Source organism: Rhinolophus sinicus, linkage group LG06 (genome assembly GCF_036562045.2).
Source record: "Rhinolophus sinicus isolate RSC01 linkage group LG06, ASM3656204v1, whole genome shotgun sequence".
Lineage (NCBI taxonomy): Eukaryota > Metazoa > Chordata > Mammalia > Chiroptera > Rhinolophidae > Rhinolophus > Rhinolophus sinicus.
In genome coordinates this window covers 100,358,750-100,373,337 of record NC_133756.1, presented here as the reverse complement: position 1 = coordinate 100,373,337, position 14,588 = coordinate 100,358,750, and the positions used below count along the sequence as shown (strand labels likewise).

General features: G+C 34.8%; 1 pseudogene; it reads right to left on the bottom strand.

The window, feature by feature from the left end:
* Positions 1 to 10,381: 10,381 nt before the first annotated feature.
* On the bottom strand, positions 10,382 to 12,357 carry LOC109437489 (proliferating cell nuclear antigen; annotated as a pseudogene).
* Positions 12,358 to 14,588: the final 2,231 nt, after the last annotated feature.

Below are 14,588 nucleotides of genomic sequence, written 5' to 3'. Positions count from 1 at the left end.
AGCCATTAGCCACTGATGTAACTGCTGTGCCTAAACTAGCAAGGTGGTGGTGTAGTGGCGTGGCATGGAGGAGTGTGGATTATGGATTGTTAAGAGGAGGATTGCAGATAGCAAGTGAGATTGATTGGCAGAGACAAGTGGATAGCGGGTTGTGGATTGTGTGGCTCGTGCCTCCTGTGTCTTCAACCCAGCCTCTAGTGAGACTATAGTGGTATGACTCCCCTATCTATGGCTCCTTGGGTGTTCCTTTTTGGCCTCACCATATCCTGCGTTCTTATGTGGGGAGCAGGACCAGATACCCCGCAAGCCGCCCCGTATGACAGTTGCTAACCTTTTTTTGATATCAGAGGGTTTATTCATTATGAATTTACACCAAATGGACAAACAGTTAACCAAGTTTACTATTTGGAAGTGCTGAAAAGGCTGCGTGCAAAAAATTAGATGACTGAACTTTTCACCAACAAGTCATGGTTCTTGCATCACGACAATGCACCAGCTCACTGGGCACTGCCTGTGAGGGAGTTTTTAGCCAATAAACAAATAACTGTATTGGGACACCCTCTCTATTCACTTGATCTGGCCCCCAATGACTTCTTTCTTTATCTGAAGATAAAGGAAATATTGAAAGGAAGATATTTTGATGACATTCAGGACATGAAGAGTAATAAGACAACAGCTGTGATGGCCATTCCAGAAAAAGAGTTCAAAAATTGCTTTGAAGAGTGGACTAGGCGCTGGCGTTGGGGCATAGCTTCCCAAGGGGGGGTACTTTGAAGGTGACCATAGTGATAGTCAGCATTGAGGTATGTAGCACTTTTTCTAGGAGGAGTTTGCAAACTTAATTGCCTGACCTCTTATACAGATTGATGATTCACTTGCATAGGTTACATTGAATTAGCAAAAGTGTTCCAAGACCAAATTAGCTTTTAGAAGTGTTTGCCATGATTTTGGACAATCAGCACAAAACATAGCATAAACAACACAGAAACAAAATTTTAAAAGAGTAAAATGCAGCTTGTGGTTCCTGTCACATTGTCGCCTAACAGGATGAAAGAAACTGTACCTTGCAAAATGGAATATGAGAGAAATGTGATAAAATGCAAATCATTTCAGGGTCCTGAACTTTGGCTACCCAGTTTTTTCCTCTGGTTTCTATTACCAGAACAAAACAAAACAAACAATAAACAGAACACACACACACACACACACACACACACCCCAAAACAAAAAGACTGTGAAGAAATACCTTTGTATCAAATACTGAACTCCACTTTCTGAGTATATAGAGACAAAATCTGTTCTCTTGTTATACTTACAAAATCTATTCTCTTGTTATTATCTTGTGTTTAAATGCCAGCATTAGTCTGAATTCTCCAACTATGAAAACTCATTCCTAAGAGAGAAAGTTATTTATACCACTAAGATGTAAGGCTATCAATGCTTATTTCATTAACATCGTTCCTTTTAAAAGCATAGCTAATTTTTTTTAAAGGAGACAAAGCCTAGAACTAAAGAAACTGGTAACTATTGACATAAGAATACGAAAAAGCAAACAACTCATTTAAAATTCCACCATCCGGGAAACTACTCACCATCCCCTTCTGTTGATGTGACTCACAAACACTGCGTGTATGTGTGTGAAATAACTGACAGACACCTACCTCTGCAGCTGGACCCTCTCCTATGCAAACATAATAAATTTGAGTTTGTTCAATTACCTCAAGCTTAGCACTGTTTACAGGTTCTGAAACTAGGTTTTGAGCAAGCTGCCAGAAAAAAAGCTACTTCAATAAAGGAAGTTATAACTCTGAGACTTCTTAAAGTTAAGAGTTATTAACAACAAACACAGAAGTAAACTAATTTAATAAAGTCTAGGTTAAACTGACTTACTTCTGCTTTTAAGTAATGTGTGATCATGAGAAAACATTCTTCCCTTTCTGGGATATGATCTTGTCATTTGTAAAATAAAAAAAGATTCCTTTTAAATCTTTATTTCAATGATTCATGTGTTATTTGCACACAGTCTCTGGATGAGAGGTGATTTGGTCCATGTGATGTGATGAAATAATGCATATACAGTATCTTTTTTCCTTCGATTAGTTTTAAGGTGGATCCAGGTTTCATTCTTTTTTCATTCTAAATTTTTGGGGTAGAAAATGAGAGTAGGAACTTTTTATTTGTCTAGGAAGAAGAACTGAAAAATTGTGGATTCAGCTTGGGGTTCCCATAAAGCTTCTTAACTACAAGACAATTGGATGAAATCCCTGAATTTCAATTTCTGGACTTCTTAGGAGATAGAATGTATAACTTAAGAACAAAAGGAAAATAAGAAAAAAACAGTGACACATGGGAAAATTCATTCCTAGTCCAGTATTTTCATATCATCCCAATAAAAATCAAGATAAAATATGCCCAAAAGCAACAAAAGAACAAGACAAACAAATGAGAAACAGAAACTCATAGACACAGACAATGGTTTGGTGGTTGCCAGAGGGTAAGGGGGGTGGGGGGTGGGGGGTGGGAGATGAGGGTAAGGGGGATCGAATATATGGTGATGGAAGGAGAACTGACTCTGGGTGATGAACACACAATGGGATTTATAGATGATGTAATACAGAATTGTACACCTGAAATCTATGTAATTTTACTAACAATTGTCACCCCAATAAATTTAATTAAAAAAAAAAGATAAAATATGTCAGCATCTCAGAATTTGAAAAAAATTTAATATATTTATGCTCAGGATAAAAATAATTGAAAAAATACATACAGAGATTATATGATATAACTAAAAAACTATGCTAAACCATATTAAAAGGCCAAATAATTTAAGAATATTAGAGAATGAAGTGGAGCTTGTCTTCTTTACCAAAAATTTGTAGAAAAATGCATGCTTATATGGAAATCTCTTAAAAGTCTATATTCTAAGAAAATGGCAACACAATCTGTTGTTTATATAACAGAGGCGCTGATCAGAAATGGAAGGTACACACATGGGAACATTTACTCTTAGAAGAAAATAATCATATACTGGTTGTGGAACAACATCTGCTCAGCTAGCTGCTGTCATCGGTTGTGTTACCCAAGAGAGGAGGAAAAGCCTCAGGGAACACAAGTAGCATAGACGTGGCTTGAGTCAAATTAGCAAAGTGGTTTCTTTGGAATCACAAGAATTTGTAGCATTGGAGTCTTATATTTGAAATTAAAGTGTTTTCCAAAAGGTGACAGAAGAAAAAGTAGCAGTAATTACCAAGAACCATTGCCTAAATACCCTACTTCAGTCGTGCATTATGAGTCAATGACTAGGACTCATCTTTTCAGGATATTCCTAGGACAATTTTGTAAGTTTCCGTCAATGGTTCCGTTCCTCAAAATTTACAATGTCATCCCACATGCCTGAAATCCAAAGTAATTCTAAACAGTTAATTCTAAAATTAATTCTGCATCACCAATTCTTTTATTGCTTTGAGGTTGTTAGTTTGACACTTGTCTAAATCATGCCATTGCTTTAATACTTTTATTCCAACTGATGAATATAATTTCATTTCTGGAGACCCACATTTAATTTGCAGATAAATAAATCCACAAAATAATTAAAAATTCTTATTATGACTATATTATACACACATAAAACATGAATTAATTAATTAATTAATTAATTAATTAATTAATTAATGCATTGGATAATAACAGTAATAATATAAAAATCAATGTGTCCATAACCAAGCTTAAGAAATAGAACATTGTCAATAGCTGTGAGCATTACAATGTGCCGATTATTAATTCCATGCTTCCCCTGAAGAAAAAATTGTACTAAATTTTGTTTTCATTCCCATACTCTTTAAAAATAATCTTGCCATATACGGATAAAACTCTCATTTTACAGAATTTTGTACTTCACAATAAAACAACTTTATGCAGATAGAATTTATCAGTTTTAGTGCAATTGGCATCTTGATGATGCATTAATACATCGTGAGCCAGTAATCTTTTACTCTTTGAATTATACCTAATCATTCTAGTACTAAAATAATTTTAAGATGACTATTACATAATGAATATGAAAACAACCTTTATATCACAAATTTAAGAGGCTTGTTTTATTTTAGAAACAAAATGCTTCCATGTGTTTTTTTCCCTTTCATTTTCCATTATTTAACCACCTATATTACTGATTAAGCACATAGCTGACTTTGAGGGACTACATCTATGTACGTAAAATAAAAATACATTTTCTTTTAGATCTCTCTCAAATATACTGAATTCCATATCTGATTCATTGCTTCTTTTTAGTGGAAGACTGTCTTTTAATCATTCAAGAGAAGCAATATTCTTAGAGCCAAGAACACACACATAACCACACAAGCACACACACACACACACACACACACACACACACACACAATCTTTTTATCCTTCAGAAAATTGAAGTGTATTCTTCAGGTGATGGTTGTTATACTTTGTTTTTTTACTAGCACAGGGATAAGAGATTTTATAAAATTCCACATGTGCCTGTTTTTAATTTATTGTCAGTTAGCTTCAAAACCACTCTTCTTTTAAGTGTTTTGTAATGCTAAGGCAGGGATTCGGCAAACCACATTTTCCTTTGCTGGATGGTTCCTGGTTGTACCCACTAGTTGGTCAGTGCTGGCAAAGGAAATTAGTCAGCTTAAAAGGGAAAACACACCTGACCCTTTCTGTTTGCTTCCTGTTCCTGTGCATCAAGGCAGTGGCTGTTCATTTCAAAACAGCAGTTCATTTCAAATTTCAGTTTGTTTGTTTTTCTCAGACTACCAGAACCACCTTCATTGTACCCCCTTGAGGTATTAGCCTCAGCCACAGTCTTGTCTCCTCAGGACCCCATGCACTGGTTCCAGTTGGTTTTTCCTCCAATCTACCAAGATATTAGTTCAGCCAGTGAGGACCAAATATTGCGTCCTGCACAACACAAGCAGTGGGGAAAGCGAGGGAGGCGGCAAGGGCTGAATTCTATTATAGAAATAAAGAGACCAGAGACACTGAATGCAAAGAAACCACAGAGGACCAAGGGACTCACAGCCTCAAGGGACTGGAGCCCCGAATCAGGTCGTTGTGGGTATTTATTGTTTTTTTACAATAGGCATCATATGATTCTGGGCAGGGTCTGCAAGACTCTCACACCACTGATACAATTAGCATATTTCCAATACCCAATCATATTGTCCCAAAGCAACCTGTGCATGCTGTCCCCACATGATCAAGGTGCGGTGTGTACAACCCCTGGGGGAGTAGGTTTCTCAGAGCAATTACCTCATGAGTTAAGCGGGAAGCGAGATAAGTTCGCTCAGTTAACGTTCCTTAACACAATAGGGTGCCGGACATCAGAAGCATGCGTCAGCAGCTTCCAGAAAGCATTGGAGGAGGGACATCCCTCCTAGTTTCACATTAACTCATGGGGGTCCCTGGGGTCCCGTCTGGCTTAAGTCGTTCCTCCCTTGAGGAATCTTACTCGTCTTTGACCGCAGACCCAGAATACTGGGACCAAGAGAGGAAACCTATAAAACTCAACCGCTAAGAGGGACAACCCCGCAACCCTCTTTCCTTAAGGAAAGGATGGTAGGGACAAACGGTTAGGGTGCTGTGTGACAACAAGGACCTATTCTTCAGAGATTTAGGTCCCAGCCTTGTGGGAGCTGTGATCCAAAATCCTTTGTTCCCTTTGTTCCCACAGCTCTAGGGATGATGACTGCTTTATGTGATTACCATCTCTGATACCTCACTGTTCCATTTTTTGCTGCTGATACAATTTTAACAACAACAACAACAGCAACAACAACAACAAAATAGCACGTTCTATTTGTTAAAATACCTACTGTGATTTTTAATTTTCTGGAATATACCTTGAATGATTCACCATGGTTAAATAGCCTTTCAAATGAATTTCATAAATGAGGATGTTTGTGTTTCACAGTAATATGGCTTCAGGTGAGTTTGACTATTCTAGTGTAGCCATCAATAAAAAGATTATGGTTCTTCCTGTTCAAAAACCAGTTTCCATGTTCCCTTAAATTTTGTAATGTAGTATTTTTAATAAATGAGGGTTTACTTCCTTCAAGCAAAATGAAAAAAAAAAAAATTGATTCTTTTCACCCCTATGTACGAGGTTCGACAATTAAGTTCGTGAACTCATCCTAGAAAAATACCTCATTGATGAATATCACTATAGTGACCTTTGAAATACTCCCCTTGGGAAGATAGGCACCAATGCCAGTGCCTAGTCTACCCTTCAAAGCAATTTTGGAACTCTTTTTCTGTAATGGCCATCAGAGCTGTTATCCTATTACCCTTGATGTCCTGAATATCATCAAAATGTCTTCCTTTCAATATTTCCTTTATCTTCAGGTAAAGAAAGAAGTCATTGGGGGCCAGATCAGGTGAGCAGTTCCAATACAGTTATTTGGTTACTGGCAAAAAAACTCCCTCACAGATAATGCCATGTGTGCTGGTGCATTGTCGTGATGCAAGAGCCATAAATTGTTGGTGAAAAAGTCAGGTCATCTAACTTTTTCATGCAACATTTTCAGCACTTCCAAATAGTAAACTTGGTTATCTGTTTATCCAGTTGATACAAATTCATAATGAGTAATCCCTCTGATATCAGAAAAAGTTAGCAACATTGTTGCAACATTCTGCAAACATACTTGTTGGACTTCGTAGCTTCTGGGTTAACCTAAGGGTGCATTAGAAAGAGGAGATACATTTATTTACACTTCGTCCACTCAATACATGTGAAATTAAGAGACTCAGGAAAGATATTATCCAGTAACAAGAAAATATTGAAAAGGCCAATAGCACTAGTATTTTTCTAAGACTAGAAAACATTAAAAAGGAAGAACACAAGAAAAAATACATTTCAAACCACCAAATGGATGCAAAACTTCAAAAAGTGGTATTAAAAACCATGAGTACAAAAGTCATACATCTCAGCTTATCATAATGGCAATGCAAAATTTTCTGAACTAATAAATAAGGGAATTCATACATTTTTTTGAATTTGCTAACACACAGACACACACAAATACACATTTTTGACATTACCTGAGCAAGATAAAATATTATGACCTATGATCTAGCTATTGTACTCTTAGAGTTTGTCCTATAAAATCTTATTTTCCAATGTGCACACACGGTGTTCCTGAAGCAGTATTTATAATAGTCTCAAATGGAAACAATCCAATCATCCAGTGGAATTAGTGAAAGAGATAAAGAAATTATGGCATATCAATACAATAAAATTCTATTCAGGAAGTCACAAAAGAGAACATATAGTATGATTTCATTTATGTAAATTGTCAAACCTGGCAAAACTAAGCTATATTGTTCAACTCTAAACAACAGACCAAAAGAAAAAATAAATAAATAAATAAATAAACTTTCCAAATCAGTTTGTTATAATTCTTTATAATTGTCCTTTACAAAGTGTAGGTATGTTTTATATGCTATTAATGTAGATGTTATTTTCAAAACATTAGTTTATAAACTGATTTTATTTTTTAAAATTTAATTTCAATGTTTAACACAAATGAGTTTTTAGTTTCAAGTTATTTTTTAAAAGTATTTTTATTTTCATTTTTATTTTTCCACTTTACTGAAGTATAATTTATGTACAATTAAACACATAAATTTTAAGTTTACAATTTGTGGAATTTGGGCCAATAGACTCTGTAACTACTACCTCTATCTAGAAGTAGACAGCTCCACCATACCAAATTGTTCCCTTTGGTTCTTTACAATTGTGTCTGTCTATACACACATTATATGAGGTAACCATTCATCTAATTTCTGTCAAAGAGATTAATAAAAATAAAATTATATAACATATACTCTTATATGCCTGACTTCTTTCATTAACCATGTTTTTGAAATACATCTATGTTCTTGAATGTATCAGTAGTTCATTCCTTTATATTGCTGAATACTTGATTAATTTATGGAATATAAAGATAAAGTTTGTGGTAGTGGACTTTTGAGATTTTTTTCAGTTTGAGTGGCATTATAAGTAAAGCTACTATAAATATTTATGCAAACATCATCTTATGGACATAAATTCTTATTTCACTTTGGTAGTACCTAGGAATGGAATGGCTGGGTCACACAGAATGTGTGATTTAACTTTTTAAGAAACTGTCATACTCTTTTCCAAAATCACTGTACCATTTTACATGCTCATGAAAATGCATGAAAGTTCTAGTAACACTACATCTTGGGAAACACTTGGTATTGCCTTCTATTGTGGTGATATAGGAATGTAAGCTTTCTTTCATGTGCTCAGCAAAAGCCCTCTGTCATATGTAGGTGCAAATATTATCTCCCAATTTATGACTTAACTTACTAAAATTTGTAACAACAGAGTAATTTTTTAGTGCAGTAGTTTGTTAATGTTCTTGAAGTCCAAGTTATCAGTTTTTAATTTTATGCTTTGCCTAAAAATTATTTGCTAAATAAAGTCAGGAAGTTTTTCTTCTATTAACATTTTGTCAAGTTTTTATATTTTTGTTTCCACAGGATATGGCTCAATATTTAAATTAGATTCTTGAAGGGAAATATGCCCACCAAATTATTAAGATCAACAGATCCAAATAAAGTATCTTCTATCAATTATTTGGGGTTTGGGTCCTGTTCTTTAAAGAATATTGTCTCAGAGTAATGAAGTGATGAGAATAACTCATTTAAAGTTTTATATATGTATATATGTATATATTTATATATATGTATATATATGTATATATTTATATACATACATATATGTATATATTTATATACATACATATATATATATATATATATATTTACGTCATGAGATGAGCTAAAAATGATGGATATCTTACCATGTGTCAGATAGTGTTTAAGGTACAATATTAACTTACATAATCCTGATACCATTCTTATAAAATAGCAATTGACAAATTTTATAAGTGAGCAAAGCAAAGCTAAGAAAGCTTTTATAAAGTCACTAACTCATAATGTGGTCCAAGAATTCTAGTAGGATGATTCCAGAGCATATGCTCTGAACCATTTTAAATATTTCCTTTTTATTTCTTTTCTTTTTCACTTTTTAAAATTACAGGTTTATTGAGATATAATTTATATACAATATATTATACTGGATGAGTTTTGACAAGTGCATAATCCTGGAACCATCGCCAGTCTAGATAAAATATTTTCATCACCCCAAAAATACCATCAGGCCCCGTTGCTACCAATCTTCTTCCCCCCAGGCACACAAAAGGTAATGAATAGTTACCCAATGAACTGTGAATTTAAAGTTTAATAACTAGAACTCATTCCAGGTATTACTACAAAGAAACCAGTTATTTAACCTACCAAACAAAATACACTGGGAGAAAGGACTATAATAAAGCAATTCTCAGTATGTAGCATGCCAGTTTCTGACCTTATAGCACAATTACTGGGAACATTTCAACAGTTTTGTTTCACAACTTCTGAGCCTTTTCACTTTCTTGCTTGAATCCAGCATCCATGGAATTTAAGCTATCTTCATCCTTTAAGAGAGTAAGTCCCAAATAAGGCTACTTACATTTGAGAAATTATTTTTGTATACACATACTCCTTGGGGCCCTATTACAGGTCTGCTAAAACTTCCAAGATTCCTGTAAAACATTCCCTATGCTAAAGAAACACTGCCCTATAACAATGCTAGTCTTAATAAAATTTACACAACTCTGAATACATTAAGCTGAAAAAGTGTTAGTTTTTGCTAACAAAAATGACAAAATAATGAAATACATATAGAGGATTTGTTCTACCCTCCCTTGTTCATTTCTTGAGCTCCAGTTAGAAACATGTCAAATTAAGTTTGGCAAATGAATCCCCCAAAATATCATCTACTGTATTTGGAGCACTTTATATGGCTATATGTAATATATTATATTTACATCTGGCTGCTCTAGACTAAAAAAGTAAACACATTTACTCAGAAAGATAGCATTAGCTCTGAATTCCCTAAGATACTTGCAACAGTCATCGTCCAAATGAAGACACTGTTTTGTGATATTTGAAATTCAAATAACTTTTATTTGAATTGAAAACAATTCTTAAAACTCCGTTAATATTTAAAACCCTTTGTTACAAAAATCCTAAGGAGTATTTCTAAGTAAGTCAGAAGTAGGTCTAGGTTAACAAAACCATATTTGACCTAGGACTTTATCCTTTAAACAAATTGTAGAGAATGGACAAAAAAAATAGGCTATTAGCAGAAAACATTACCTACATATGTACTCAGAGGTACAAATTTGGTGACAGAAAAGACTTAAGGACATGCTGGAATCTTAGGAACAGTTCTCAAAGAACTTAGTTTTATTTTCTTGGATTTTAAGAACACCTAAGATCCTTCCTCATCCTAAATCTTGGTAGCTGGATAGTACTTCAAATGTCCTATATCAGCAATTTTATACTCTACAACAAGGGGTACAACTGCAGACATACTGAGTGTTACTGTAGGAGAGAGTGGAGTAGCTTTTGTAAAGTTCAGATAACTCAGTGCAAAAGTTAGCTGACCAGTTCATTCATCTCCATGGTAACAACTTCCTCTTCTTTATCAACATTACTTGTTTGCGACAACTTAATATTTCCAAGTTCCCCACTTGCAGAAAATTCCACACAGGAAAACACAACGTCCAATATGACTGAAATTTCGACATATACATGGAAATTCGCCAGAAGGCATCTTTACTACACAGCTATACTCTTGTTCTCAAATCCCAAGTTGTTCAACATCTAAATCCAGTAACTTCATTTTATAGTCTGAAACCTTTTCTTAATTTGGAGGTTCAAATACTGTGCCAATGTGTCCGAATTGTCTTCAGTCTTTAGTGTAATAATTTCTTCGTTGCCAGCATACTAGTGGCAACGGACATGCTGGTGAGGTTCACGCCCAAGGCCTGGCTGCGGTCACAGCGGTTTGTGTCTAACCCTCGGAGTGCAGGGAAAACTGCACTAAGGAGACGTGGGACGAGTCCATGCTCTGCAGCTTCACACCACTGGAGCTGATGTCCCAGCAATCTCCTTGATGAGGCCCTTAAGAGCCTCCGTCACCTTCTTCATGATGGAACCCTGGACCAGGTACACCTGGAACGTGGTGGCGGCTACAGGCCAAGGGAAGGAGGTAGGTGTGGTCGGCTTAGGCTTCACAGGATGAGAGCAGGCAGGCAAACACAGCAGTGAAAGCCTGAGACAGAGGAAGATTGCAGCAAGCCTGGGGCCCCTGTAACCGTTTAATACCCTCACATCTGCAAGCGCCACCACTTTGTATATTTTAGCTTATTTCTAATAATTCCAATATTTCCCCCAACTTCTTTGACTACAGCATTCTTTCTTATTAAACTCAACACCTTCTAATATCTCACACTTTGGCAACTCCTGGCAACACACACACACACACACACACACACACAAACACACAAACACACATTCAGAATTAAAAGTGTACTCAATTTATTAGCAAATGCATGGAAATTAATGACATAAGAGGAAGAAAGGGTTAATTAAGAATGATAATTACTGTCTGCTTTCTGTTGCTTAATTGGGTGAATAAAGGTGGTCCATGGGCTATGGAGAGAAGATTAACACTTCTGTTCTGTCTTGTGAGAATGTACTCTAAGACAAAAGTCAGCATAAGGTGACTGTTAAGGAATGGCTGTTTTTCCAATTCAATAGAGAGAAAGCATGATAGTTACGGTTCAAATCCTATTTTGTGCTTGGATTCCAGGATAGTGCATACAATAGAGAAAGACTTCCTTAAACCCAATGTCATTTAACATCAAGTAAAAGCAAACAAAGATGTAGGTATGACTAAAACAGCTTACTAATTATATAGAACAACTCTGATTGGAATGACAATATCAATTTTGTATTTCCTCCTTTGTGTCATGACTCTTAGCTTATTTAAAAAGATACATTGGCTTCTAGTGTAGTATAAAAATACTAAGCATTTTTTTAGATTTAAGATTGCTAGATGGCACCTGTTATGTTTTCCAAGTAACACAAGAAGATTTTGTTAGGAATTTCATTACTTGTTAGTAGAATTTGTATATACACTTAATTGGATGTCTTTGGTATGTGCTTTGTAATGACATTCTTTTCTATGTTGCTTTGCATTTCTTATTATTACAGGGAATGTATAAACATAACTAAAGGCAGAATAGAAATTTTAACATCTCCATGGATCCGTGACAGGCTAGACTGAAATTCCTAAGTAATGAGCCATGCATTCATGCCAGTTCCTACTGTCTTCTTGCATAACACAGAATCACTGAATTTGAAACGGACCATCTTATTGACATTTCTGTCTTTGTCCATGTCTATCATAAAATTTATAGTTGCACATTGTGAGTTTGTGTGACAGTTACAGTGAACTTCTCTATGAGGAGAAAAGAGCTTTAACAACAATAAAATGTCTAGCACTGTGCTTGTTCTCTTTGTATATATATTTTCACTCTCAAAGGCAACTATGTTTCATCTTAACACAAGCATAGGGGTTTTAAATAAGGAATATATAATATGACTTCAAAGGAATTTCAGGAAGAAGCCTAGCAGAATGTCAGATATATAGCATATAAAAAGCAGAGGATATCATTTTAAGAACTTGAGAAGAATAAAATTCTATTTCAAATTATTTTCTACTGCTTCCTTGGCATTTCCTTTCTCAGTACTTGAAATTTTATATCAGAGTGTATTTTATGTTTATCAATAAAAATGTCATTGTATGTGCAATATCCTAGAAAAACTGCACACTTCTTGTGTATAGAACTTTATATTTAACAAGTCACTTTTTAATATGTTAATTATGCAAATTTTCAACTTAACTTTTAAAAAGTATTTTTAATTTTATTTGAAGAAAGGAAACTAAACCATAGCATATTTAGCCATACAATTATTAGGTGCTATACTTTTTATATTCTTAGAAATGTTACATAAATAGCTGATGTTATAGAGATAGTGAATGGCCAAACGGGATTAAAAATCGCACCTTCAGAACCTATATTCAGCTATGAAACTTTCTTACCATGAAGTCATTTATTCATTGTATTAAAAAGAATTATATATTTTTAAAGTTGAATGTTTTAGGTGCATCTGTGACTCAAGGGAATAAGGAATAACATTAAAACATGTATATGTTTTAAAGAACTGTGTAAGTAAGTACACATAGAGTTAAAGTACAATAAGCAGAGTTAAAACATACTATGAACAAAGACTTGTTGCAGGTATTCACATTTTAAGTAATTTAATTTATGCATTTAACAGTCAGTTGTGGTGTAAATCTACAGTGTACAGTGCTCCCTGCCCCCCTTTTTCATATTAGAGCCATAGCCAGGTAGCCATGGAGGGTGATTAGATTCAGCTCCAGCTTTATCTTATGTATAACAGAAGGGAACATGGCAGAGAAGAATGTAAACGGGATTTAATTGGAAGCCAGAAGAAGACAGAAGGTCTGTGACAAGAATAAATCAATATTTTGATCATGAGACCTTGCAGAGGCTCGGCTGCTGTTGTAACAGGAAACTGGCACAAGCAATTGCCTTCAGAGGCCTTGACAAGCTGTGATACGTTCTTCGGGTCCTGACTCAAAGGACAACTTGTAACGGTCTATTGCAGCACTGCGATCTTCTTTCTGCCCGTTAAAATGGGAGAAATGAAATGATTCCTCTACTGTGGCTTTTCTTAGAAACATCCTCTACATTCTGTAGACTCGTGTACATTATATATAAAATGGCTTAGAAACTGGAACATAATAAAATATAAATTCACTGAAAGCAGTAGGAGGTTGAAATCTGTATGGTATCTTTCATGTTGGAATCGTTCGGAAGCTTTTTAGGTTAAATAAACTGTAATGCTATGGATAGCTTTTAACATAAGAGTTCAATTAAATATATTATCTATGATTATAAACTTTTCTGTGTAGTTTAATTAAACTTTTTCTACCTTTATAACTTGTTGAATATTACCAATTAGCAATGACTGAAAATAAGGAAAAGCAGGGAATGTGATGAGAATAAATATGTGTAATTATTTTGGGGGTTATTGATACCCTTTGTCCTTTCACTTCAGGTTTTCTCCATTTCATAAAATGACTACAATATAAGTTTTACTCTGCCTTTAGACCCATCTTTAGACATATGTAATTAATTTTCACAGCAATTATCACGGTAATGGTATTATTATTGTTCTGTTATTTCAATTGTCCTCATTTTTGGGCCTGCAAAGCACTAGCTGTAAAAGTTAAGCTTGTTACCTCAGCTGTATCCTCTGGTTCCTTTCATGTGGCACAATTCCCTGCTGCTCAAGACCAGTCACTGAGCTAAGAACAAGTTACATCATATAAATTAAGCACATACTCTGCCAGTGTTGCTGTGTGAAATCACCAGTGGTTGTGGAAATTCTTAGTTTCTTCAGATATTAGGAATCCTCATTTGATTAGCCAGTATTTCCAAATACACCATTTTCCTAATGGAGAAATTCTTATTAATATTCCAGTCTCTATTTATCAGTGACTTTTTTTTTCTATTGAAACAATCACAAGCTAAATAAAA